The sequence below is a fragment of the Heterodontus francisci genome, chromosome 48, assembly GCF_036365525.1.
Source record: "Heterodontus francisci isolate sHetFra1 chromosome 48, sHetFra1.hap1, whole genome shotgun sequence".
NCBI classification, from domain to species: domain Eukaryota; kingdom Metazoa; phylum Chordata; class Chondrichthyes; order Heterodontiformes; family Heterodontidae; genus Heterodontus; species Heterodontus francisci.
In genome coordinates, this window is record NC_090418.1 from 2,504,948 (window position 1) to 2,531,867 (window position 26,920).

The following is a 26,920-nucleotide window of genomic DNA, read 5'->3' on the forward strand; positions in this document are numbered from 1 at the left end:
TAGTACTGACCATCTGACACTGCAGCACTCCCTCAGTACTGACCCTCCGACAGTACAGCCCGCCCTCAGTAGTGACCATCTGACAGTGCAGCACTCCCTCAGTACTGATCCTCCAACACTGCAGCACTCCCTCAGTACTGACCTTCCGACAATGCGGCGCTCCCTCAGTACTGATCCTCCGACACTCCCTCAGTACTGACCCTCCGATACTGCAGCACTCCCTCAGTACTGACCATCTAACAGAGCAGCACTCCCTCAGTACTGACCCTCCAACAGTGCAGCCCTCCCTCAGTACTGACCATCTGACAGTCCAGCCCTCCCTCAGTACTGAACATCTAACAGTGTGGCGTTCCCTCAGTACTGATCCTCCAACAGTACAGCCCTCCCTCAGTACTGACCGTCCAACAGTACAGCCCTCCCTCAGTACTGACCGTCCAACAGTGCGGCGCTCCCTCAGTACTGATCCTCCAACAGTACAGCCCTCCCTCAGTACTGACCGTCCAACAGTGCGGCGCTCCCTCAGTACTGATCCTCCAACAGTGCAGCAGTCCCTCGGTACTGACCACCTGACGGCGCAGCACTCCCTCAGTACTGGCCCTCCGACAGTGCAGCACTCCCTCAGTACTGACCCTCCGACAGTGCAGCACTCCCTCAGTACTGACCCTCCGACAGTGCAGCACTCCCTCAGTACTGACCCTCCGACAGTGCAGCACTCCCTCAGTACTGACCCTCCGACAGTGCAGCACTCCCTCAGTACTGACCCTCCGACAGTGCAGCACTCCCTCAGTACTGACCCTCCGACAGTGCGGCCCTCCCTCAGTACTGACCCTCCGACAGTGCGGCCCTCCCTCAGTAGTGATCCTCCAACAGTGCAGCACTCCCTCAGTACTGACCCTCCGACAGTGCGGCCCTCCCTCAGTAGTGATCCTCCAACAGTGCAGCGCTTCCTCAATACTGAACCACCAAAACTGCGACGCTCCCACAGTACTGATCCCCCAACAGTGCGGCACTCCCTCAATACTGACCCTCCGACAGTGCAGCCCTCCCTCAGTACTGACCATCTGACAGTGCAGCACTCCCTCAGTACTGATCCTCCAATAGTGCTGCGCTCCCTCAGTACTGACCCTCCAACAGTCCAGTGCTCCCTTCGTACTGCCCCTCCAAAAATGGGGGGGGGAACTTCCAGCGAGGCCATATGGGTAGAACTTAGAAATAAGAAAGGGATTATACTATAGGCCCCCCAATAGTCAGAGAGAATTGGAGGAGCATATATGTAGGGAAATCGCAGATAGGTGTAGGAATTATAGGGCTGTAATAGTTGGTGATTTTAACTTCCCTAATATTGACTGGGACTGCCTTAATGCTGAGGGATCAGATGGGGAAGAATTTGTTAAGTGTGTCGAGGATAGTTTTCTGAAGCAGTATGTGGATGGCCCTACTAGAGAAGGGACTACACTCAACCTCCTCTTCGGAAATGAGGATGGGCAGGTGGTTCACATGTCAGCGGGGGAGCACTTTGGGACCAGTGACTATAATTCTATTAGCTTCAAGATAGTTATGGAAAAGGATAGGACTGGTCCTCAGGTTGAAGTCCTAAATTGGGGGAAGGCTAATTTCTATGGCATCAGACAGGAACTCTCAAAAGTTGATTGGGAGAGACTGTTAACAGGCCAAGGGACATCTGGCAAGCGGGAGGCTTTTAAAAGGTGAGATAGGAAGAGTTCAGGGCCGGCATGTTTCTGTTAGATTGAAGGGCAAGGCTGGCAAGTTTAGGGAACCTTGGTTGATGAGGGATATTGAGGGTCTGCTCAGGACAAAGAAGGAGGCATACGTCAGGTATAGGCAGCTGGGATTAAGCGAGTCCCTCGAAGAGTATAAGGGATGTCGGAGTACACTTAAGAAGGAAATTAGGAGGGCAAAGACGGGCCATGAGATTTCCCTGTCAGATAAGATAGAGGAGAATTCTAAAAGATTCGATAAGTATATTAAGAGTAAAAGGGTAGCAAGGGAGAGAGTAGGTCCCCTTAAGGAGCAGTGTGGTAATCCATGTGTGGAGCCACGGGAAATGGGCGAGGTCTTAAATGAATACTTCTCGTCTGTATTTACCGTGGAAAAGGTCATGGAAGCTAGAGAGTTCAAGGGAGGGAACAACGATATCCTGGAGCATATCAACATTACAAAGGAGGAGTTTGTTGGAGGTTTTGAAACGCATTAAGGTGGATAAATCCCCAGGGCCTGACCAGGTGTATCCTAGGATGCTATGGGAAGCAAGGGAGGAGATTGCTGGGGCCCTGGCAGAGATTTTTGTATCATTGTTAGCCATGGATGAGGTACCGGAAGACTGGAGGATAGCTAATGTTGTGTCTTTATTTAAGAAGGACAGCAGGGATAAGCCAGGGAACTACAGGCCGGTGAGCCTTACATCAGTGGTGGGAAAGTTATTGTAAGGGATTCTGAGAGACAGGATTTATATGCATTTGGAAAGGCAAGGTCTGATTAGGGATAGTCAGCTTGGCTTTGTGCGTGGGAAATCATGTCTCACGAATTTGATTGAGCTTTTTGAGGAGGTGACCAAGAGGATTGACGAGGGCAGGGTGGTGGACGTTGTCTACATGGACTTTAGCAAGGCCTTTGACAAGGTCCCGCATGGTAGGCTGGTCCAGAATGTTCAAATACACGGGATCCTGGGTGAGATAGCCAATTGGATACAAAATTGGCTTGGTGATAGGAGGCAGAGGGTGGTAGTGGAGGGTTGTTTTTCAGATTGGAGGCCGGTGACCAGTGGTGTGCCGAAGGGATCGGTGCTGGGCCCTCTGTTGTTTGTCATATATATTAATGACTTGGATGAGAATGTAGGGGGCATGATTAGTAAGTCTGCAGATGACACCAAAATTGGTGGTATAGTGGACAGTGAAGAAAGTTGTCTCAGGTTACAACAGAATATATATCAACTGGGAAAGTGGGCAAGGGATCAGCAAATGGAATTTAACACAGACAAGTGCGAAGTGATGCATTTTGGGAAGTTAAACCAGGGCAGGACATATACAGTGAATGGCAGGGCACTGGGGAGTGTTGTCAAGCAGAGACACCTTTGGGGTGCAAGTACATAGTTCCCTGAAAGTGGCAACACAGGTAGACAGGGTGGTGAAGAAGGCGTATGGCGTGCTTGCCTTCATCGGCCAAGGCATTGAGTACAAGAGTTGGGACGTCACGTTACAGTTGTACATAACGTTGGTTAGGCCGCATTTGGAGTACTGTTTGCAGTTCTGGTCGCTGCACTGCAGGAAAGATGTGATTAAGCTAGAGAGGGTGCAGAACGGATTCACAAGGATGTTGCCTGGTTTGGAGGGCGTGAGTTATAAAGAGAGATTGGATAGGCTGGGTCTGTTTTCCCTGAAGCGAAGGAGGCTGAGAGGGGACATGATAGAGGTATATAAAATTATGAGAGGCATAGATAGGGTAGATAGCCAGAGTCTGTTTCCCATGGTAGGGATGACTGAAACTAGAGGGCATAGACTTAAGGTGAGAGGGAGGAGGTTTAAAGGGGATCAAAGGGGTAAATTTTTCACAAAGAATAGTGGGTATCTGGAATGAGCTGCCTGAGGAGGTGGTGGAGGCAGGAACAGTAGCGACATTTAAGAGGCATCTGGACAGGTACTTGAATGAGCAAGGCATAGAGGGATATGGAATTAATGCAGGCAGGTGGGATTAGTATCGATAGGCATTATGGTCGGCATGAACGCAGTGGGCCGAAGGGCCTGTTTCTATGCTGTACGACTCTATGACTCTAAATGCAGCGCTCCCTCAGTACTGACCCTCCGACAGTGCAGCGCTCCCTCAGTACTGACCCTCCGACAGTGCAGCGCTCCCTCAGTACTGACCCTCCGACAGTGCAGCACTTGAGGGGCTGAATGATCTCCTCCTGATCCAGTTTCTTCCATTTGCTCCTGTTGCTGATGTTTCCTTGTTCCTATTCACTGTTGCTGGAAATTCATTCCAAGTGTGGATAACCCACTTTCCCCACATTGCGGAACACGTGTGAGAAACATCTGACACTGCTCAGAATTCCATAGTTAACCACTCAAATAAAGAGTCTCTGGTTGAAACCAGGGCCAGCCCCTGGATTGGCCAGCCAGTGTTTCCAAGTCACAGTCAGTGATGGCCTCTTGCCTCCCCAGTGTGGAATTGCACAGGCAGCTAATTGATTTTCAATAGCCCAGGGCAGCCAAGCGTGTAATTGTGTGCAGTGAATATCATGCTGTCACTTTGTGAACATATGTTTCACCAGTTGTTGTAATTTTTCCTAATTAAAATACGGGGAGGTGTGCGATTGCCATCAGGTGCAGCCATTTTCATAAACCATCACACTGTGTTCAACAACAACTTGCATTTACATAGCACCTTTTAACGCAGTAAAATGTCTCAAGGCACTTCACAGCAGCGATTAGCAAACAAAATTCAATACCGTGCCCACGGAAGGAAATATTAGGACAGGTGACCAAAAGCTTATTCAAAGAGGTCAGTTTTCAGGATCATCTTAATGTCAAGGAGTTCATCTGAATTCACGGTGTCAGTTTTCACATGTAAGCTGACAGCACCCAGCTCTACCGCACCACTATCTCTTTCAACCCCTCCGGTGTTGCTAAATTATCAGGCTGTTTCTCCAACATCCAGTACTGGATAAGCAAAAATTTCCTCCAATTAAATACCGGGAAGGCCGAAGCCATTGTCTTCAGACCTTGCCACAAACTCCATTCCCTAGCTACAGACTCCATCCATCTCCCGGGCAACTGTCTGAGGCTAAACCAGGCTGTTTCCAACCTTGGTGTCATATCCGACCCCAAGATGAGCTTCCAGCCACATTTCCAAACCGTCACTAAGACCCCCTGTTTCTACCTCTGTAATATTGCCCGACTCCACCCTGCCTCAGCCCAGCTGCTGCTGAAACCCTCATCCATGCCTTTGTTACCAATAGACCTGACTATTCTAATGCACTCCTGGCCAGTGTCCGACCTTCTACCCTCTGGAAACTTGAGGTCACCCAAAACTGTTGTGCCCGTGTTCTTACTTGCACCAAGTTGAATTAAACATCACCCTCTGTGTTCGCTGGCCTATATTGTTTCCCAGTTAAGCAATGCCTCAATTTTAAAATTTCATCCTTGTTTTCAAATTCTGCCCCCACCCCCGGCCTTGTCCCTCCCTATCCCTGTAACCTCCTCCAGTCCACAACCCTCTGAGATCTCTGCGCTCCTCCAATTCTGGCCTCTTGAGCATCCCCGACTTTAATCATTCCACCACTGGCGGCCGTGCCTTCAGCTACCTGGACTATAAGCTCTGGAATTCCCTTCCTAAACCTCTCCGACTCTCTCTCTTCCTTTAAGACAGTCTTTAAAACCTGCCTCATTGACCAAGCTTTTGGTCACCTGTCCTAATATCTCCTTCTGTGGCTGACTGCCATATTTCGTTTTATTCTGCCCCTTTGAAGGGCCTTGGGACGTTTTATTACATTAAAGATGCTATATAAATGCAAGATGTTGTTGAGAGAGAAGTAAAGAGAAAATTTCCTTCTGAAATGGCCCAGCAAGCCATTCAAATGTTCGAAACCGCTAGAGAAAAGTCGAAAAGGAAAGAAACTGGACGGAGCACCCAGCATCGACCTTGGCACTGCTAACAACAATGGCACACCCAGCCCTGTCAACCTGCAAAGTCCTCCTTACTAACAACTGGGGGCTTGTGCCAAAATTGGGAGAGCTGTCCCGCAGACTAGTCAAGCAACAGCCTGACATAGTCATACTCAGCAAATCATATCTTAATCCTGGAACTCCCTTCTTTGGGTGTACCTACCCCACATGGACTGCAGTGGTTCAAGGCAGGAGCTCACCACCACCTTCTCAAGGGCAATTAGAGATGGGCAATAAATGCTGGCCTGGCCAGCGACACCCACATCCTGTAAAAGAATTTTAAAAAATCATTGTTCTGTGTCGATGTTGAGTGATGTCAGATTGTGATTGCTTCCACAGTCAAACATTCTGATTTCACACATGAGGAATGGGAAAGGGGAAGAGTTGGTGATGCCTACAGACTGAGACAATGTTTTTTTTTATTTCAAAAAGGTGCAGGGTAGAGGCGAGAGCAGAACGCGACTCTATCTAAATTTTTGACTGCATCGTTGCACCTGACGGATAAGTTCATTCACTCACCAGCCAGCCATGAGATTGCCAATTTGAAGCTCATCTTTTATTGCATTGCAGGAAGTCTGTGTCCTCCATGGAAATGGGTCCAAATCTTATACTAAACTCACTTCGCACAGTGTCTGTACAACACACCCCTCACCTTCCCCCCTCATTCTTCTCCAGCTCCAAAATCTCCACTCTAGTGTAATATATCTTCTCATATCTTCACTGCGATTGTCACACAAACTGATTCCCTGTCCTCCTAGAACCTGCATTTTCAGCATTTCAGCTGTGGCTCAGCGGGTAGCACTCTCGCCTCTGAGTCAGAGTTCAGCCTCACTCCAGAGCCTTCACCAACAAACCCAAGGCTGGAACTCCCAGTGCCATGACTGAGGGAGCGCCGCACCGTCAGAGGGGCAACACTGAGGGAGAGTTAACGTTTCAGGTCGATGTCCCTCCATCAGAATTCCAGGGCAAACCTGGAGGGATGGCAACTCTGATCTCCGGTCCATGTTGGGTTACTTGATCTCACACAGCACATCATTTGTTGCTCGACGCTCCCGAGTTCGTGAGAATATAAACAAAACGTGGCGGCACAGTGGCGCAGTGGTTAGCACCGCAGCTTCACAGCTCCAGCGACCCCGGTTCAATTCTGGGTACTGCCTGTGTGGAGTTTGCAAGTTCTCCCTGTGTCTGCGTGGGTTTCCTCCGGGTGCTCCGGTTTCCTCCCACATGCTAAAGACTTGCAGGTTGCTAGGTTAATTGGCCATTATAAATTGCCCCTAGTATAGGTAGGTGGTAGGGAAATATAGGGACAGGTAGGGATGTGGTAGGAATATGGGATTAGTGTAGGATTAGTATAAATGGGTGGTTGATGGTCGGCACAGACTCGGTGGGCCGAAGGGCCTGTTTCAGTGCTGTATCTCTAAAAAAACTAAAAAACAACCCCATATTCCTTTGCTGACATACTATTCAGTGATGGGAAGTGTAAATGCGTGAGGTCAGGATTAGACTTGGAGTGGCGATGCTTCCCACAGTCACATTGCCCGCCCACTGCCTCAACTCGTTCATGCAGAATAGTTAATTGGGGCAGATACTAGAGGGCAGCAAGAACATTGTATCCCAGCGAGAATCACAGATTATATAAGCTCATAAGGAGGCCATTTGGCCCATCATGCCTGTGCTGGTTCTTTGAAAGAGGTATCCAATTAGTCCCACTCCCCCCTGCTCTTTCCCCATAGCCCCGCAAATTTCTCCTTTTCAAGTATTTATCCAATTCCCTTGGGAAAGTTACTATTGAATCTGCTTCCACCGCCCTTTCAGGCAGCGCATTCCAGATCATCACAACTTGCTGTGTTTATCTAGAAGAAGGAAATTCTCTTCATTTCCACTCTGGTTCTTTTGCCAACTATCTTAAACCTGTGTCCTCTGGTTACCAACCCTCCTGCCACTGGAATCAGTTTCTCCATATTTACTCTACCAAAACCCATCATGATTTTGAACAGCTCAATTAAATCTCCCCTTAACCTTCTTTGCTCTAAACAGAACAACTCCATTTTCTCTACACTCTAGTCAACACCTTGAGGAGAGGAGTGGGGCAAGGGAGAAGCAGTGAGAAGGGAAGAACAAAGCAATTCAATTTTGGTTGAATCAACTTGCAAGGAATTCTATTGAGGGAACCCATTATTAGAAGCAATTTAGGCAATTTTATTTTTTAAAGCATAAAATTATCATGGCAGCATCATCTGTAAATGTCAAACTTCCTCCTGAGGTATTTACACAGGAAGCAGAGACAAGTTATTATATTTGAGCTCTGTGTGTGCGTGTGCACGCGTGCATGACATGCAATAATGCTGCACATTGAAAGTTGTGCACTGTTTAATGATTAGACCTTTTGTAATGTATTAATAACAACATGGACTGCAACGCTATTCAGGTTTGAAAGGAGGTTCTGAATAAAAGTCCCAGATGTAAGCATGGTTAATTTAAGCAGAACGTTTTGCTGATATGAACAGTCTATGACAGCTGTGGCTCAGTGGGTAGTATTCTCACCTTTGAGTCAAAAGATTGTGGGTTCAAGTCCCACTACAGGACTTGAGCACAAAAATCTAGGTTGACACTCCAGTGCAGTACTGAGGGAGTGCTGTACTATTGGAGGGGCAGTACTGAGGAGCACTACACTATCAGAGGTGCCATCTTTCAGATGAGATGTTAAACCATGGTCTCATCTGCCCTCTCAAATGGATGTAAAAGGTCCCATGACCACTATTTCAAATAAAAGCAGGGGAGTTCTCCACAGGCGGTCCTGGGACCAATATGTGTTTCTCAAATCAACATCACAAAAGCAGATTATCTGGTCATTATCACATTGCTGTTTGTGGGAGTTTGCAGTACATTTCCTACATTATAACAGTGACACTTCAAAAGTACTTGACTGAATATAAAGCGCTTTAGGATGTCCTGTGGTCGTGAAAGGCACTATAGAAATGCAAATCTGTATTTTTTTTTAAAAGAGATATGACAGGTGACTAAAAACATGGTCAAAGAGGTAGGTTTTACGGATCGTCTTAAAAGGAGGAGAGAGGTGCGGAGGTGTTTAGGGAAGGAATTCCAGAGCTTAGGACCCAGGCAGTTGAAGGCATGGCCATGAATGGTGGAGCAAGAGGCCAAAATTAGAGGAGCTCAGAGATCTCGGAGGGTTGTGGGGCTGGAGGAGTCTACAGAGATCGACAGCGCCAGAGATAAAGCAAAATATTAAAGTTTGAAGCTAAGCTTAGAAAAACACGCTGATTGAAACAGGAAGCAATAAGTGGCTTTACACGCTTTAATTCACGCATTCAGATAAATGTACATAGAGTGAAAGGTAGAGGATTTAGGAGACAGACAGAGTGAGCGACCAGTGGAGGGTTTAGCAAAGTAATGTGTCAAAGATGCAGAGTGAATAAAGTTCCATTATAACAGCTAAACATCAAAAACATGCTCGAGACTCCAAATCACCCTTGACCAGCCCCCATAGTGGGTCAGCATCAGCCAGCCTCATCAACAGGAAAGCTGAAACACAGGGGAAAATGATCAGAAGATGCCCACTAAGTTCTCCGTTGGCAGTGAGCAATGGAAGGCTGCATCATTTGTATTGTGTAACCATCCTCCACTCACTGCATTTTGCTGGAGAAATCACCCTGCTTTATCGGGAGATTCTGCTATAGTTTCGGTCATGAGTTCTGTTTGCTGTAGCTCGTAGAGATTGTTTTTATGTAGGCCCTGTAAACTGTTTTCTGTAAAATAGACTGTTTGATGTGAATTCTGCCATATTACCCGCCCTGCCTCCAAATCATTGGCTGACACATTGGTGTCTATACACAAGGTGCTCTTCCCTTTCACTTCAGTGTGAGTGAAAGGGAGGGAGGGAGGGATGGAGGTCCATTTGTCAAGCAAGAGCCTCTCATAACACTGCTGATTTTCACTCCATTTTTAAACTCCATGGAAACAGCTGCCACACTTCAACAGTTGTGCCTGACCTCTTCTGTTATCAATCAAGGGCATCCAGTGTTGGATCAAGAGCAATGATTAAAAGTAAACTAGTTAATCTGGTCCTAGAAGAGCATTTGCATCCCAAGCTCACTCCTGGTGCTTGACCTGCAATGATTAGCCTGAGCACTAAACAGAATAGGTAAAGAAATGTATATACGTTTCTAGTTTTGTCCCTTTAAAACCAGAATATTTTGTTGGAAACTGTCTGATGCCAATCTAGGGAACATTGTTGGCCAGGGAGATGGGGTAGTTGCTCCTGATTATCTCCTCCTGCAAAGCCATTAACTCTTGGTGGTGGCCCTTCAGCAAAAACTCCACTGAGCTCCCTCAAAACACTGTTGCTCGTATTCTAACCCGCACCTTGTCCTGTTCACCCATCACCACCTGTGTTCGCTGGACTACACCGGCTTCCGGTCTGGCAACGCCTCGGTCTTAAAATTCTCAGCCTTATTTTCAAATCACTCCATGGCCTCACCCTCTCCCTGCCTCTGTAACCTCCTCCAGCCCTACAACCCTCTGAGATCTCTGAGCTCCTCCAATTCTAGCCTCTTGCATTTCCAATTTTTATCGCTTCACCATTGGCGGCTATGCCTTCAGCTGTCTGGGCCCTAAGCTCTGGAATTCCCTCTCTAAACCTCTCCACCTCTCTCTCCTCCTTTAAGGCATAGGAATATAGGAACGGGAGGTGGCCATGCAGCCCCTCAATCCTGTTCTGTCATTCAATGGCATCATGGCTGAACTGTGACCTAACTCCATACATTGACCTTTGCCCCCTACCCCTTAAAAGCTTTGGTCAACAAAAATCTATCAATCCCAGATTTAAAATTTACAACTGATTGAGCATCACTCGTGGTTCGCGGAACAGAGTTCCAAACTTCTACCACCCTTTCTGTGTAGAAGTGTTTCCTAATTTCACTCCTGAAAGGTCTGGCTCGAATTTCTAGACTACGCCCTGTGGTCCTAGTCTCCCCAGCCAGCAGAAATAGTTTCTCTTTATCCACCTTATCTGATTCCCTTAATGTGTTGAAAACTTCAATCAAATCACCCCTTAACCTTCTGAATTCCGGGGGATACAACCCCAGTTTGTGTAAGGACAAAATACTGCAGATGCTGGAAATCGGAGATAAAAACAGAAAATGCTGAAAGGTTGTCGACCTGAAACATCTCCCCACAGATGCTGCCAGACCTGCTGAGTATTTCCAGAATTTTCTGTTTTTATTCCTAGTTTGTTTAATCTCTCCTCATAATTTAACCCTTACAGTTGAGGTATCATTCTGGTAAACCTACACTGCACTCCCTCCAAGACCAATGTATCCTTCCTAAGATATGGTGCCCAGAACTGTTCACAGTAACTCCAGGTGTGGTCTAAACAGGGCTTTATATAGCTGAAGCAGGACTTCTACCCTCTTGTATTCTAGCTCTCTACATATGAAGGCCAGCATTCCACTTTTGATTACTTCCAGTAACAGTTCATAGCATTTTAATGGTCTGTTGACCTGAAACCCCAAATCTCTTCAGACATCCACTGTTTCTAGATTTTCATCATTTAGAAAATATTCTGTTCTTCCTTTTTAGGCCAAAGGTGGATGACCTCATATTTGCCTACATTGAAATCCACTTGCCGCAGTTTTGCCCATTTACTAAACCTATCAATATCACTTTGTAGTTTTACGCTTTTGGCTACACTGCTTATATTACCACCTTGATCTTTGTGTCATCGGCAACTTGGATATGTGTTTTCTACCAGTCATCTAATTTGTTACTAAATATGAATAGTTGAGACCCCCAATACAGGTCCCTTCTGGGACACCACTAGTCACATCCTGCCAATTAGAGTACCCGCCTCGGTCTCCTGCTCATCAGCCAAAGTTCCGAGCCAGGTCAATAATTTGCCTTCAATTCCATGGGTTTCAACTTTAGTTAACAGTCTCTTATGATGGACTTTATCAAATACCTCTGGAAGTCCAAATAAATAACATCTATAGACATTCCCCTGAAAACTAGCCTCCTTTTCCAAAAAAATTTATTCAGATCGTCAAGTATGATCTTCCTTTTAAAAATCCAAAGTGGCCCTCTCTGATCAGCTGAAAATTTTCAAGGTATTCAGTCGTTCTATCCTGAATTATAGGCTCTAGTAATTTCCCAACCACAGATGTTAGGCTAACTGGTCTATAATCCCCCGGGTTTCCTCTCTCAACTTACTTTAATAGCGGAGTGACAGGTGCATTTTTCCAATCTAAAGGATTGGTTCCCAAAGCAAGAGAACTTCGAAGATTATAGTTTAGGGCATCTACAACGTTCTCGCCTATTTCCTTTAAAACCTGAAGCTAAATCTAGAACCTTAGTAGCTGTTTCGTGTTTCTCCCTTCCAAATACCACACTGAACGTGATCATATTATGATAACTATTAGATTAATGCACCATTAGGCTGTTAACTAAATCTGGCTCCTTACTCATTTCTTTTGGGCCTCCTTATCTCGAGAGACAATGGATACGCGCCTGGAGGTGGTCAGTGGTTTGTGAAGCAGCGCCTGGAGTGGCTATAAAGGCCAATTCTGGAGTGACAGGCTCTTCCACAGGTGCTGCAGAGAAATTTGTTTGTTGGGGCTGTTGCACAGTTGGCTCTCCCCTTGCGCCTCTGTCTTTTTTCCTGCCAACTACTAAGTCTCTTCGACTCGCCACAATTTAGCCCTGTCTTTATGGCTGCCCGCCATAACTCATTACTAAACATACTCATTACTAAATCTAATATGGCCTGCCCCCTTGGTTCTAAGACTTATTGTTTCAGAAAACTATCCGGATCAAACTGAAGAAATTCACTACCTTTCTGACATGTGCTAGTCTGCTTGTCCCAATCCAGATACAAGTTAAAATCCCCCATAAAAATCACTCTGCCTTTACTACATGCTTGTCTATTCTCTGAATTTATACAAGCTATCACTGCACAGCTACTACCAGGCAGCCTATACACACCTCTGACTACAGTCTTAAATCCCAATCTATTTCTTAATTCTACCCTAAAGTCTCCACTCGTTACATCCCCTTTTATCACTGAAGCAATTTCATCCTTAATCGCTAAGGCTTTTCCTCCCACTCAACCATTTTCCCTACCTTTCCTGTAGACCTTATAACTTGGTATATTTAGTTCCTAGTCCTGACTGTCTTGCAGCCATATTTCAGTAATCAGCACATGAGACAGATGATCTGGTCATTTATTTCATTGCTGTTTGTGGGAGCTTGCTGTGCGAAAATTGGCTGCCGTATCTCCTACATTACAACAGTGACTATGCTTCAGAAAGTACATTCGTTATAAAGCACTTTGGGACATCCGAGGTTGTGATAGGTGCTGTAGAAATTTAAGTCTGTCTTTCTTTTTTGTATCTAACCCCCGTGCTGTACTTGCCCTGGGAATGTTTGATGGGGACAGTGTAGAAGGAGCTTTACTCTGTATCTAACCCCGTTTTTTTTTTTCGTTTTTTTTTTAAACCAAAACATTTTAATAAAAATGTCAAATATCACAGTAAAAAGAAACACAAATCCCGCCAGATCTACAGTAATGCCAATCTACTGATACAAGTCCCAGAAATGTCAGCGACTGCATTGCAGCCACCAGCCATTATAAATGGCAAGATTTGGAAAGTCTCTCCTCAGAACACCACCCCCATTGCAACGGCCAAACATTCCCACGTAGTTGGGTGCAGTTAGTCAGCCTGAACGTCTTGCTAATTTTATTTTCACGGCCTTGGTGGATGCATGCCAGGTGGTGAAGGACCTCGCATTCCTGGTGGCGGGGGTCTCATTCCTGGTGGCATTCCCATTGGTGTGCCTCTTCCAAGAGGCATGCCCATTAGTGGACCCATAGGTGGCCTCATACCAGGAGGAGGACCCATCATACCTGGTGGGGGAGCTCCTCGCCCCATTGGTGGTGAGCCTCCACGGCCTGGTGCATACTGTTGAGGTGCTGCCGCGATACTGGACGTGACTGCAGCTGCTGCAACCGTTCCACGTGATTGGGGTGTCATCACCTGCTGAGATGGTCCTCCCACTCCTTGGACAGGACCTGATAACCCAGCTGGGGCCTGTGGCATTGGTGCCCCAGCAGGAAAACCATGACCTGCTGCCCGGCCAATACCAGGACCTCCGGCCACACCAGCAAGAGGCACGCGAGCAATTTCGGTGTCTTTGGGAGGAGGTCCTTCCACGGTCATAGAAACCAGGGTTTCACCTCGAAGTAGGACCAGTCCAAGAACACGTTTCACCTCCCGCTCAGGCTGCTTGGAGTTTTTTGACTTGATCTTCCTGAACTCATCACAGTCACAGAGGATGAGATTCATGTGTTTGTCGAAAGCTTTGAAGGTTCCAATGAAGATGTGCCCATCCTGAAGGATGCATCTCATTCTGTAGTCAATATGCTGAAGCATCTTACTGCTCTTACCCACCCTCATGATTGCGGGCGGGATGGGCGCACAACCTGACTGATTGTAGAGAAAAAAAAATTCCTGCGAACAGCTGCAGGTAGAAAACCGCACTCGCAACAAGCTGCTATGACTGGAGACCCTTGGACAAACTGTGCACGCGCGATGGCACGACCGGCCGTATCTAACCCCGTGCTGTACCTGTCCTGAGAGTGTTTAATGGGGACAGTGTAGAGGGAGCTTTACTCTGTATCTAACCCCGTTTTTTTTTTTTTTTTTTTTTTTTTTTTTTTTTCTTTGAAAAAGTGCAACAGTTCCTCAGTAAATGCAGCTGTCTCCATGCAACAGTCACCTCTTTGCAGTTATTCCACTCTCCTCTCCCCAGTTGCTGCAGCACAGGTGCAGCTGCTCCCCCTGATTGCTGGCAGGAAGTGCTCCAAATTGACCAGCCAATCTCAGTGCTGTACCTGTCCTGGGAGTGTTTGATGGGGGACAGTGTAGAGGGAGCTTTACTCTGTATCTAACCCCGTGCTGTACCTGTCCTGGGAGTGTTTGATGGGGACAGTGTAGAGGGAGCTTTACTCTGTATCTAACCCCCGTGCTTTACCTGCCCTGGGAGTGTTTGATGGGGACAGTGTAGAGGGAGCTTTACTCTGTATCTAACCCCCGTGCTTTACCTGCCCTGGGAGTGTTTGATGGGGACAGTGTAGAGGGAGCTTTACTCTGTATCTAACCCCGTGCTGTACCTGTCCTGGGAGTGTTTGATGGGGACAGTGTAGAGGGAGCTTTACTCTGTATCTAACGCCCGTGCTTTACCTGCCCTGGGAGCGTTTGATGGGACAGTGTAGAGGGAGAAGATTTATTTATTGAAGACTCTGTCCCTCTAAAATCCTCCTTATACGGAGAGGCACCATTCTTTGGTAGTGGACCTTCAGAAAGCACCAGTCACAGCTGTGAGTCAAAAGAATTGTGCAACATGCAGACAGCACTTCAGAATCCACAGTGTTCCAGTCAGCACTGCATTGGGTCCTCAATATAGTTAACGTTCTCATTGTGAGTCATGGCAACAGCTCTCAGCCCCCAGGAACTGAACGTCACACAGCATATTCAGACCTCTGAATATCAGGTGTGTCACAGGAGTGAGAAATAAGCCCTAGGTTCTCAGCACCTGTCTCGTGCACACATTAAACTCACAAGGTATCTCTGCTGACTCAGTAGGAAGATGCACTGCTGCGGCACTAAGGCAGGTCAGTGGTCCGTGTGGAGCTACCCCAGAGTGTCAGCCTCTGGCTCAGTGGGTAGCACCATCGGCTCTGAGTCAATAGGTCACGGGTTCAAGTCCCACTCCAGAGACTTCAGCCCCATAATCCAGGACAACACACCGAGTTCCAGTACTGAGGGAGTGCTGTGCTGCTGGAGGTGCTGTTTTTCAGATGAGATACTAAACCGAGGACCTGTCTGCCCAATCAGGTAGATCTAAAAGGTCCCACGGGCACTATTTTAAAGAAGAGCAGACAGAGGAGTTCTCCCTGGTATCATGGGCCAATAATTATCTTTCAACCAACATCACTAAAAGCAGATTATCTGGTCATTATCACATTGCTATCTGTAGGATTTTGCTGTGCCCAAATTGGCGGCTACATTTCCTACATTTCGACAGCGACTACACTTCAAAAGTACTTCATTGGCTGTGAAGCGCTTTGGGATGTCCTGAGGCGCTACAGAAGTGCAAGTCTTTATCTGTTTCCTGTATTGGAGAGGAGGACAAAGAGTGTCAACAAGGATTACTGCTGCCGGTGACTGTCCAGTGAGAAAGTTCCCATGTGAGGGTGTTGAGTAAAGACAGATTGGCCTCAGCTGTAAGCCCTCTTACACCATGTTTGAATAGCCTGTTAATAATCTGCTTTTACACACTGTAATATCAAAAACTGCCAAAATGGGGAATGAGTCAGGGAAACAGACACTGGGCTAAACGCCTGCTCGGGATACAATTTAAACCCGACCCGGGCCCAAACCGACCACATAAAACCTGAACCCAACCCGACCCGAGTCCTTTGGTTTTTTTCCCGCGCCTGACTCGATCAGACTCAACTACTGGAAATTAATGACACTTACTCTTACTCCCCTTTCCCTCCCTGACCAAAAGGCAGCACTGCCGCCGTGTCCGACCCAACCCGGAATGCCGGACCCGGACCAGTGAACCGACCGGCACCCGACACATGTCGTTGGGTCCCGTCGGGTTCGGGTCGAGTAGTCATGCTCTACAGTGGTCCACTGTAGAGCTGGATATTGTCAGCGTAGCTGTGGAAACTGAACTGTAGCCTATAATGGACTCTACCTATCCATTTAATTCTTTGAAGAAAAGTCCTGTATTAATTTGCCTGATCGCTAAAAGGAACTCAGCAATCCAGAACGTAGACTCAACCTCGTATCTCTTGTCCTGGCATTCTCCAGGGAGAACATCTCTATTCTTGGATCCAGCGCCACAGGAACCATCAATGGCACACGATGTGTTCGCTCATCTGGTTTATAGCTATCTCATAATTACCCAACTCGTTCTTGAAGCAGTTAATCGACATTCATCAACTCATCAGGCTTGGAGTCCGTCCCAAGCATAGAAGCTGCTTGCTCCAACTCAGCACAAACAGAGCCTCTGTTCCTGCTGCAGGATCTCATTCATCGAGGATCAGCCAAAAAGACTTAACCTCCAAAGTAATGTCAACAGAGAGTCAACGGGGTGACTATTAGAGGAAAGAAGACTTTCCGCTAGTTAGTGTTCTGCTTGCTGCCAGGAAGGGTCTATACAAAGCACAACTTTACAATGCAAGGAGCCCCAGGAAGGGCTAGACTCGAGTCAATACAGGTCTGTCACAACAGATGGTGGCACAGTCACACGACCTTGCTTCATGTTGGGGAGTGGTACATGCCAAAATAATTAATCTGAGCAGTTTCGTAGAGTGTGTTTCTAGGAAACATGGGATACCTTGAAATAAGTCTGTCACGTCCACCCACAATTAATCCCCTCCCACAGCCCATGCCCACTCTCTCCTATCACTAACTCTACCCACACATTTAATCCCCTCCCACATTGCCTGTACAATCTTACCACAGATAACGACTTTCCAACTGGAGCTTCTGGATCGAGACTGGGCCAGGACCATTTACACAAACCTCTATTTCAGGCATTTATTAATTTTTATCTTGTAAATGGTGGGCAAATGAGTGGGAACAAGGTGATGTTTTGCAGTCATAACGGCACAGAAGTAGGTTGTTCAGCCCATCAAGTCCATGCTGGGTCTCTTGTAGAGAAATCCAGTCTGTCCCATTCCCTTGCACAAACCCCGTAGCCCTGTAAATTTATTTCCTTCGAGTGCCCATCCAATTTCCTTTTGAAATCATTCATCTTCTCCACTTCCTCCACCCTCATAAGCAATGAGTTCTCGGTCATTACCACTCGCTGTGTAAAAACGTTCTTCCTCACATTTCCCCTGTATCTTATGCCCAAAACCTTGAACCCGTGTCCCCTAGTCCTTGTACCATCAGCTAATGGGAACAGATTTTCTTTGTCTACCTTATCTAAACCTTGCACACCTCTATCAAATCTCCCCTAACCTCATTTGCTCTAAGAAGAACAACCACAGCTTCTCCAACCTAACCTTGTAGCTAAATTCCCTCATCGCTGGAACCAGTCTGATAAATGTTCAGAGATTTCAAAGAAATTATCAAGGACGGACAATGGGTTTAAAAGCCTCAAATATCACAATATGTGTTGGCAGTCAGTATGAAGGCCTAAAATACAACATCCAGAACTGGCAGTAGACGTACAGGCCTAAAATGCAAACTCGTGAATGTAGTCTGCCTGCACTAAATCTCTTGTAAAGGATTTTCGACAAATTTATTTCAAGCCAAGTTTTAATATAATTTGCTTAAAAATGAATGTGAGAGGCAATAGGGCACTGTCAAAAGGTGTTAAAGATGCAGCCCCGTCTGCCCTCTCAGGTAGACGTAAAAGAACCCATGGCCACTATCTCAAAGAAGAGCAGGGGAGTTCTCCCCGGTGTCCTGGGCTAATTTCAAGTCAGGAGTGTGTTGGAATACTCTCTACTTGCCTGGATGGGTGCAGCTCCAATGACACTCAGGAAGCTCGACACCATCTAGGACAAAGCAGCCCGCTTGATTACCTGCGCATCCACCACCTTAAACAATCACTCCCTTCACCACCGATGCACAGTGGCAGCAACGTGCCCCATATACAAGATGCACTGCAGCAACTCACCAAGGCTCCTTCAACAGCACTTTCCAAACCTGCAACCTCCCACGCAGAAGGACAAGGACAGCAGACGCATGGGAACACCACCATCTGCAAGATCCCCTCCAGGCCCGACATCCTGACTCTGAAATATATCGCCGTTCCTTCACTGTCGCTGGATCAAAATCCTGGAACTGTCTCCCTAACAGCACTGTTGGTGCACCTACACCACATGGACTGCAGCGGTTCAAGAAGGCAGCTCACCACCACCTTCTCAAGGGCAATGAGGGATGGGCAATAAATGCTGGCCTGGCCAGCGACACCCACATCCCATGAAAGAACATAAAAAAAATTATCCCTCAACCAACATCATCAGAAACAGATTATCCGATCATTATCACACTGCTGATTGTGGGAGCTTGCTGTGTGTAAATTGGTTGCTGCATTTCCCACATTGCAACAGTGACTACACTTCAAATGTACTTCATTGGCTGTAAGCACTTTGGGACATCCTGAGGTGCTGAAAGGTGCTACAGCAATGCAAATTCTGTTTCTTTCTGGAAAGAGAGATGGGGTGGGGGAGAACAGGGGAAACCCTGATCGGCCATTCAGCCCAGGCTGTACCAGCTTTCCATTCAGTCCCTCCAACCCCCACTACACTTTGGTACTTTGGTTGCCCAAGAATTTCTACAGACGTCAAGTTTTGACATGGATCGATTGGTTGACGGAAGGAGGAGAAACAACACGCACGATAGAAAACAGATCCAAGGGAGCTCAGATCAGGCTAGTCACCTTGGGAGAGGTAAGAGTCCAACAGGCACTTTGCCATCTGCTGGCCACAGCCAACACACAAGAAGAATGTTAATTAAATATAAAAGGTTACACACATACACAGTCAGCACAGCCATCTGTAGAATGACTGATTCTTCCAGAACACGGCCTCCTGCTCAGGATAACTCTCCACCCCCTCGCTCAAAGCCTCAATTTAGTGTTAAAATATTCACCGTCATCTCACTTAAATGGTCCAGTTTCTAAAGCAACCACATTTATTAAAATAGAGATATATATCATTGCATGTGTTGCCTCCCTGCAAGCAACTTACACTCAGCATCAGAAATGCCACTGAATTTCAAAGCAGTATTCATATTCCCAGAATGTTTCTGAATTATTGCAAAATGTCGACTTTATGATTAGGCATCACAGGCACAGAGGAGAAGGAAGTGACATCATTGTGATGGGACGGGACACAGTGACATAATGCGGATGGAGCTTTACTCTGTATCTAACTCCCGTGCTGTACCTGTCCTGGGAGCGTTTGATGGGGACAGTGTAGAGGGAGCTTTACCCTGTATCTAACCCCATGCTGTACCTGCTCTGGGAGCGTTTGATGGAACAGTGTGAAGGGAGATATACTTAGATTTGCAGAAGGATTTGACAAGGTGCCACATCAAAGGTTGCTAAGCAAAATAAGAGCTCATGGTTTGGGGGTAACATATTAGAATGGATAGAGGATCGGTTAGCTAACAGGAAACAAAGAATAGGTATAAATGGGTCATTTTTGGGTTGGCAAGATGTAACGAGTGGAGTGCCACAGGGATCAGTGCTGGGACCGCAACTATTTACAATCTATATCAATGACTTCAATGAGGGACCGAAGGTATGGTTGCTAAATTTGCTGATGACACAAAGATAGGAAAGAAAGTAAGTTGTGAAGAGGACATAAGGAGTCTGCAAAGAGATATAGATAGGTTAAGTGAGTGGGCAAAAATTTGGCAAATGGAGTATAATGTGGGAAAATGGGAACTTATCCACTTTGGCAGGAGGAGTAGTAAAGCAGCATAATATTTAAATGGAGAAAGATTGCAGAACTCTGCAGTGCAGAGGGATCTGGGTGTCCTGATACATGAATCACAAAAGGTTGGTATGCAGATTACAGCAAGTGATTAGGAAGGCAAATGGATGTTGTCGTTTATTGCAAGGGAATGGAATATAAAAGTAGGGATATTTTGCTACAGTTGTATAGGGTACTGGTGAGACCACATCTGGAGTACTGTATACAGTTTTGGTCTCTTATTTAAGAAAGGACATAAATACATTAGAGGCAGTTCAGGGAAGGTTTGCTCGACTGATACCTGGGATGGGGGGTTATCTTATGAAGAAAGGTTGGACAGGTTGGATCTGTATTCAGTGGAGTTTAGAAGAATGAAAGGTGATTTTATTGAAACATATAAGATTGTTAGGGGACTTGACAGGGTGGATGCTGAAAGGATATTTCCTTTGTGAGAGAGACTAGAACTAGGGGACACAGTTTAAAAATAAGGGTCGCCCATTTAAGAAGGAGATGAGGAGAAATTTTTTCTGAGGATTGGGTCTTTGGAACTCTCTTCTCCAGAGAGCAGTGGAGATAGGGTCATTGAATATTTTTATGACAGAGGTAGATAAATTCTTGCCTAACAAGGGAGACAAAGGGTATCGGGGGTAGGCAGGAAAGTGGAGGTGAGGCCACAATCAGATCAGCCATGATCTATTAAATGGCGGAGAAGGCTCAAAGGGGTCGAACAGCCTACTCCTGCTCCTAATTCATATGTTCATATGAGCTTTACTCAGTATCTAACCAGTGCTGTGCTTGTCCTGGGAGTGTTTGATGGGGACAGTGTAGAGGGAGCTTTAATCTAACGTGTACTGTATTGAGTGATAAAGATGAGGAAAACATGACATACCCAATACAGAGACCCATCACCCAGCAGATGCCGATGTTTGAGTTATTTGTTAGAATGTAGTTGATTTAATGCTGTGTTGAAGAGATTCTATTGCACCATAGGGAAATGATAATGAATTTCTGTAAATTATTATAGAGTTATAAACTGGCATACTAACTCTGTACCGTTTATTGTGGATATGTTTGTACAAACCTATTATAGAACAGTAAGGAGTTATTCTTACATCTGAACTATTAATAGGAACAGCAGTAGGCCATTCAGCCCTTTGAGCTGTTCCACCATATATAGGAGGCCACTCTCTGGAAAACCAAAGGCCATAATTTTCTGTTTGAGTACATTCCTTGCAAGGCAAGTTGTTGGAAGTGCAAACTGAGAACGTTATAGCAAGGGCAAGAGGGCATCTGGGACCTAAGCGAATGGGTAACTAACAGGGCATCTCCTTAACCAATCAGATTCAAGGACTTGGAAATGACAAGAGAAACAGGGTGAATTAGAGAGGTTGAATTCAATGTCAAATCAGGTGCTGAGAGCAAAATAAAAAAGGAAAGAAAGGTTGGATTGAGAGAGAGAAAAAGAGACGGAATGGAAAAGCAAAAAAAAACTCAAATGAAAAATTTGGCATTTCTAAAATCTCCAACAATAATTAAAACCTGAAGGAATGAGGCCTGTGACGGAAATCTGCCAAATGTAAACATATTAATTTTGTCATATGGGACACTACTTAAAACTTTTTTACTGGGCATTGCAAAGAACTTGGTTAAAAAAAACTGAACACCTGAAAACATGGTTGCACATTTGCATTCTGAAAAGACCAGGACTAGCTGAGAGCCAGTTGAATAGAGAGATAATGCTCACTGATTCAATTAGCGAGATGAGGTTTGTCAATAGTGGTCAACATCCTTTGACTGTTTAAGAGTCAGACCTCCAGCCCCCACCGAGCGTGTGCGGAAAGCTTTGAAATCCATCAATCCTCCAAGAAGCTGCTGTTTCAAACAGATGGTCACATGACCTGCCTGCTGGCCAGACTGTTTTTTTTAAAATTGTACCACACAGAAAGGAAAAGACTGCAGCTGGACTGGCAGAAGAAAAGTCTCTCTCTCCAGCAAAGTCCCAGGAAACCCACAGTGGCAGCTTAGACTTCAAGACTACAGACAAAGCACCTCTTCGACCTTCTGGTACCAGAGAAGCAAGTCTGAAATTGTGCAAGGGGCCCCAGCTAGAACACCAGACCTTAACTTCAATCAAGACATTACATCAAAGACACAAAAGACTGTACCTGTACTCCATGTATTGCCATCTCTACTTCAACACCCCCCCTCAACTCTTCCCCTCTGTATCTATTTGTGTGCGTGTGTCTCTTGCATGCATGTGAAAGTGGTTGCATCGCATATTTTAGTAATTTTAATCGGGTTAGAGCGATAAGGCTAATAAACTTACACCTTCCATGTTTAAACCCAAGAAAACCCCTGTCTGATTTGTTCATTTGCAATTATAATGAGAGAGCAGTGAGCAAGGGTTCACTGAGGTGGGAAGCTAAAATCAATGTGTTTTTAAAAGATAAACCCTGTTCCGACCAAACCAGGAAAAGGGCAAGAGGGGAGCCTGAGAACCCTTCCTCACCTGGTCGTAACAGACCCCAAACATGTAATAGTTAATTCTCAGTGCCAGAGAGGTTAGTTGGCAGTAAATGACTCTTACTGACATCGTTCAAAGGGTACTTAGACTGGAATGGACAAGACTTAACTGTCTGTGGTGAGCTTACTAGATATCCAACACGCAAATACGGCATCTTCAATGGTGAATCTAACAGAGCACAAATCTCGGGCAGCATCATTTGGTAATTGGTGTTTAACCAGGCATCTGCCCCTTGCCTTACCATTTACACATAAATAAAAGCAAGCCTCACGGTTATTTCCAAAGCAAATGCTGGGCCATTATTATTACCAAAACTGGCTATTGCTCTCAGCCATGGCTCAGTTGGTAGCACTCTCACCTCCCAGTCCCATAAATATTGTGGCTACAAGAGCAGCTCAGAGGCTGGGAATTCTGCAGTGAGTAACTCACTTCCTGTCTCCCCAGTGCCTGTCCACCATCTACGAGGCACAAGTCAGTGCCTGGATGAGTGCAGCTCCAACAACACTCAAGAAGCTCGGTACCATCCAGGACAAAGCAGCCCGCTTGATGGGCACCCCATGCACCACCTTAAAAAATCACTCCCTCTACCACCGACACACAGTGGCAGCAGTGTGTACCATCTACAAGATGCACAGCAGCAACTCACCAAGGCTCCTTCAACAGCACCTTCCAAACCCTCAATCTCTACCACCTAGAAGGACAAGGGCAGCAGATGCATGGGAACACCACCACCTGCAAGTTCCCCTCCAAGTCACACACCATCCTGACTTGGAACTATATCGCCGTTCCTTCACTGTCGCTGGGTCAAAATCTTGGAACTCGCTTCCTTAAAGCACTGTGGGTGTACCTATACCACAACGACTGCAGTGGTTCAAGAAGGCAGCTCACCACCACCTTCTCAAGGGCAATTAGGGATGGGCAATAAATGCTGGCTTAGCCAGCGATGCCCACAACAAATGAACAAATTAAGAAAAGGTTCTGGGTTCAAGTCCCACTCTAGCGATTTGTGTGTATTATCCAGGCTGACACTCCTGGTGCCAGTGCCAAGGAAGCTCTGTGCCAACAGAGGGGCGGGGCTGGGGGAAACGCTGCACTGGAGGGACGGTGCAGGGGGAGCTCTGCGCCGGAGGGAGACGGTGCTGGGGGAGAGCTGCGCCGGATGGACAGTGCAGGGGGAGCTCTGTGCAGTCGGAGGGACAGTGCTGGGGGAGTGCTGCACTGTTGGAGTTTCCGTCTTTCGGATGAGATGTTAAACCAAGACCCTGTCTGCCCTCTCAGGTGGACATAAAAGGTCCCATGGCCTCTTTTTTGAAGAACAGCAAGAGTTTTCTTCCTGATGTTCTGGAACAATATTTATTCCCTCAACCAACATCACCAAAAAAACAGTTTATCTGTCATTAGCACATCACTGTTCATGGGTTTTGTTGTGCGCAAATTCCCTGCCCCATTTTCTACTAAACTTTAAAAAAAAGTACTAAATTGGCTGTGAAACACTTTGGGATGTCCTGAGTCCTTGAAAGGCGTTTGAGAAATGCAAGTCTTATTTGTAAATTGGAGCAGGCTCAATAAACATTTTGGCAAGAGAATTTACCATTTGAAAAGGTGTGCATGATAAATCATAGTGGAGACTCAGTGAAATGGGATTGGCTTAGCTATCTGCAGTGCTTTCTCTGATTCTATCTCACCATATCGTGGCACTGTCAGAAGTACCAGTCGTATACAGGAGGCAGCCATTCGTCCCATCATGGTTTTGCCAGCTCTTTAAAAGAGCCGTCCCATTAATCCCACGCCGACAGGTTCCCTCCTCTCCTGAGGTTTGTGCTAATGTAGAGTTACGTCACCAATAGTCCTCCAAGAACACTGAAACCCTCTCTTTCCCTTACCCTCGGACAACCGGCCATTCAACTATTGCTGTTATACTTGTATGCGGCACTATTCCACCCTCACACAACACAAAACAAAAAAACAGATCAACTGGTCATTTGTCCTTTTTTCTGCTTGTGCAATCTTGCTGTGTTCAAACCGGCCGCCGCATTTGCCTATGTAACAAGTGACTGTGTTTTGTTAGCAATTCCATGTATGTGAAGCATTATGGGAGTGTAGTAAGTTTTCTATAAATGCAAGTGATGGAAAATGTTTCCAGCTCTGTGATTCCCCCACATGGTGACGGGACGGGGGTCTGTGTCTGTGATTCCCCCACATGGTGATGGGACAGGGGTCTGTGTCTGTGATTCCCCCACATGGTGACGGGACGGGGGTCTGTGTCTGTGATTCCCCCACACGGTGATGGGACAGGGGTCTGTGTCTGTGATTCCCCCACACGGTGATGGGACAGGGGTCTGTGTCTTTTATCCCCCCACACGGTGATGGGACGTGGGTCTGTATCGGTGATTCCCCCACACGGTGATGGGACGTGGGTCTGTGTCTGTGATCCCCCCACACGGTGATGGGATATGGTCTGCGTCTGCCATTCATCCACATGGTGACGCACGGTTGCCAAGTGAAGCAACTTCCTCATCGGAAGAGAAGGAAAATTACCAACAGTTCTATTGTAATGGGCTCTTTCAATAGCTGGATGGAAGCTGTGATAACTGTCCCTCCTAATGATATTCATCCTGTTAGTGGACAGCACACTAAAACACAGAGTCTGCACCGAATTCTGCCCCAAACCCAAATCTCAAACTCTAGCTCAGCTGTGGGATGAAGCATGACTGCTCTTTCAAAGAGCCAGCTCAGGTAAAAAAGGAGGGGCACCGCCGAGAGAGCGCCACGCCACCGGAGGGACAGTACCGAGGGAGCGCCGCACTGCCGGAGGGACAGTACCGAGGGAGCGCCGCACTGCCGGAGGGACAGTACCGAGGGAGCGCCGCACTGCCGGAGGGACAGTACCGAGGGAGCGCCGCACTGCCGGAGGGACAGTACCGAGGGAGCGCCGCACTGCCGGAGGGACAGTACCGAGGGAGCGCCGCACTGCCGGAGGGACAGTACCGAGGGAGCGCCGCACTGCCGGAGGGACAGTACCGAGGGAGCGCCGCACTGCCGGAGGGACAGTACCGAGGGAGCGCCGCACTGCCGGAGGGACAGTACCGAGGGAGCGCCGCACTGCCGGAGGGACAGTACCGCCATCTTTGAGATGAGACGTTAAACCTAGGAAGCATCTGTTGTGTATCAGCTGTGGCTCAGTCGGTAGCACTCTTGCCTCCGAATCACAAAGTTCTGGGTTCAAGTCCTACTCCAGGATTTTAGCGCAAAAATCAAGGCCGTCACTCCAGCGCGGTACTGAGGGAAGTGCTGCACTCAAGAAGGTGCCATTTTTCGGGTGAGACATAAAAACCAAGGCCCTGACTGCCCTCTCTGGTGGTCATAAAATTTGGAAGAGGGTGGTGAATCTTTGGAATTCTCTACCCCAGAGGGCGGTGGAGCTCAATCATTGAGCATGTTCAAGACAGAAATCAGTAGATATCTGGATACTAACGACATCAAGGGATATGGGGAGAGCACGGGAAAGTGGCATTGAGGTAGATGATCAGCCATGATTTAATTGAATGTTGGAGCAGGCTTGAGGGGCTGAATGGCCTATTCCTATGTTCCTATGAGCAGGGGAGTTCTCCCCAGTGTCCTGGTCAATATCGACATCACAAGAAAAGATTATCTGGTCTGTTGTTTGTGGGAGCTTGCTGTGCTCATATTAGCTGCCACATTTCCTGCATTACAATAGTGATTACACTTCAAAAGTACTTCACTGGCTGTAAAGTATTTTGAGATGTCCTGAGGTAGTGAAAGATACTCTTTATTTCACAAGAAGTACTGCTAAACCTCCAACAGTGACAAAGAAATTCCACAGAAAGACACCTTTAACTGAGGCAGCCTCTCTCATCCTGACAGTGCTGCCTCCTTCGCAGTGCTTTGTGTACAGCTCAGTTTTATTAAAACGTATAATCTATTCACAGTAGAACAACTCATTTCCAATTCCTCCTTCCCTGCCTACTTGAAATGTAAATTGAAGCAGAGGGAAGAGAGATGAAGTGAGCCAGAGTTCTTGCTAGTGATCACTGTCCAATAATCCCTGCTGGAAAACATACACTGGTCAATGATGGGATTGGACTGGCCCAAGATGCACCCCATGGTAAAATAGCCTGCCAAGTTTCACTCTTAGAATCAGGGAATTCTGCAACACAGGATCCATTCAGCCCATCA

The 26,920-nt window shown here is 46.7% G+C and overlaps 1 protein-coding gene and 1 pseudogene across 1 annotated transcript in view; both read right to left on the minus strand.

The window, feature by feature from the left end:
- The window catches only part of LOC137357325 (disks large homolog 1-like), a 377,389-nt gene that overhangs the window by 324,656 nt on the left and 25,813 nt on the right, over positions 1-26,920 (minus strand). The window lies entirely within an intron of this gene.
- LOC137357551 (small nuclear ribonucleoprotein-associated protein B' pseudogene) lies at positions 13,219-14,179 on the minus strand (annotated as a pseudogene).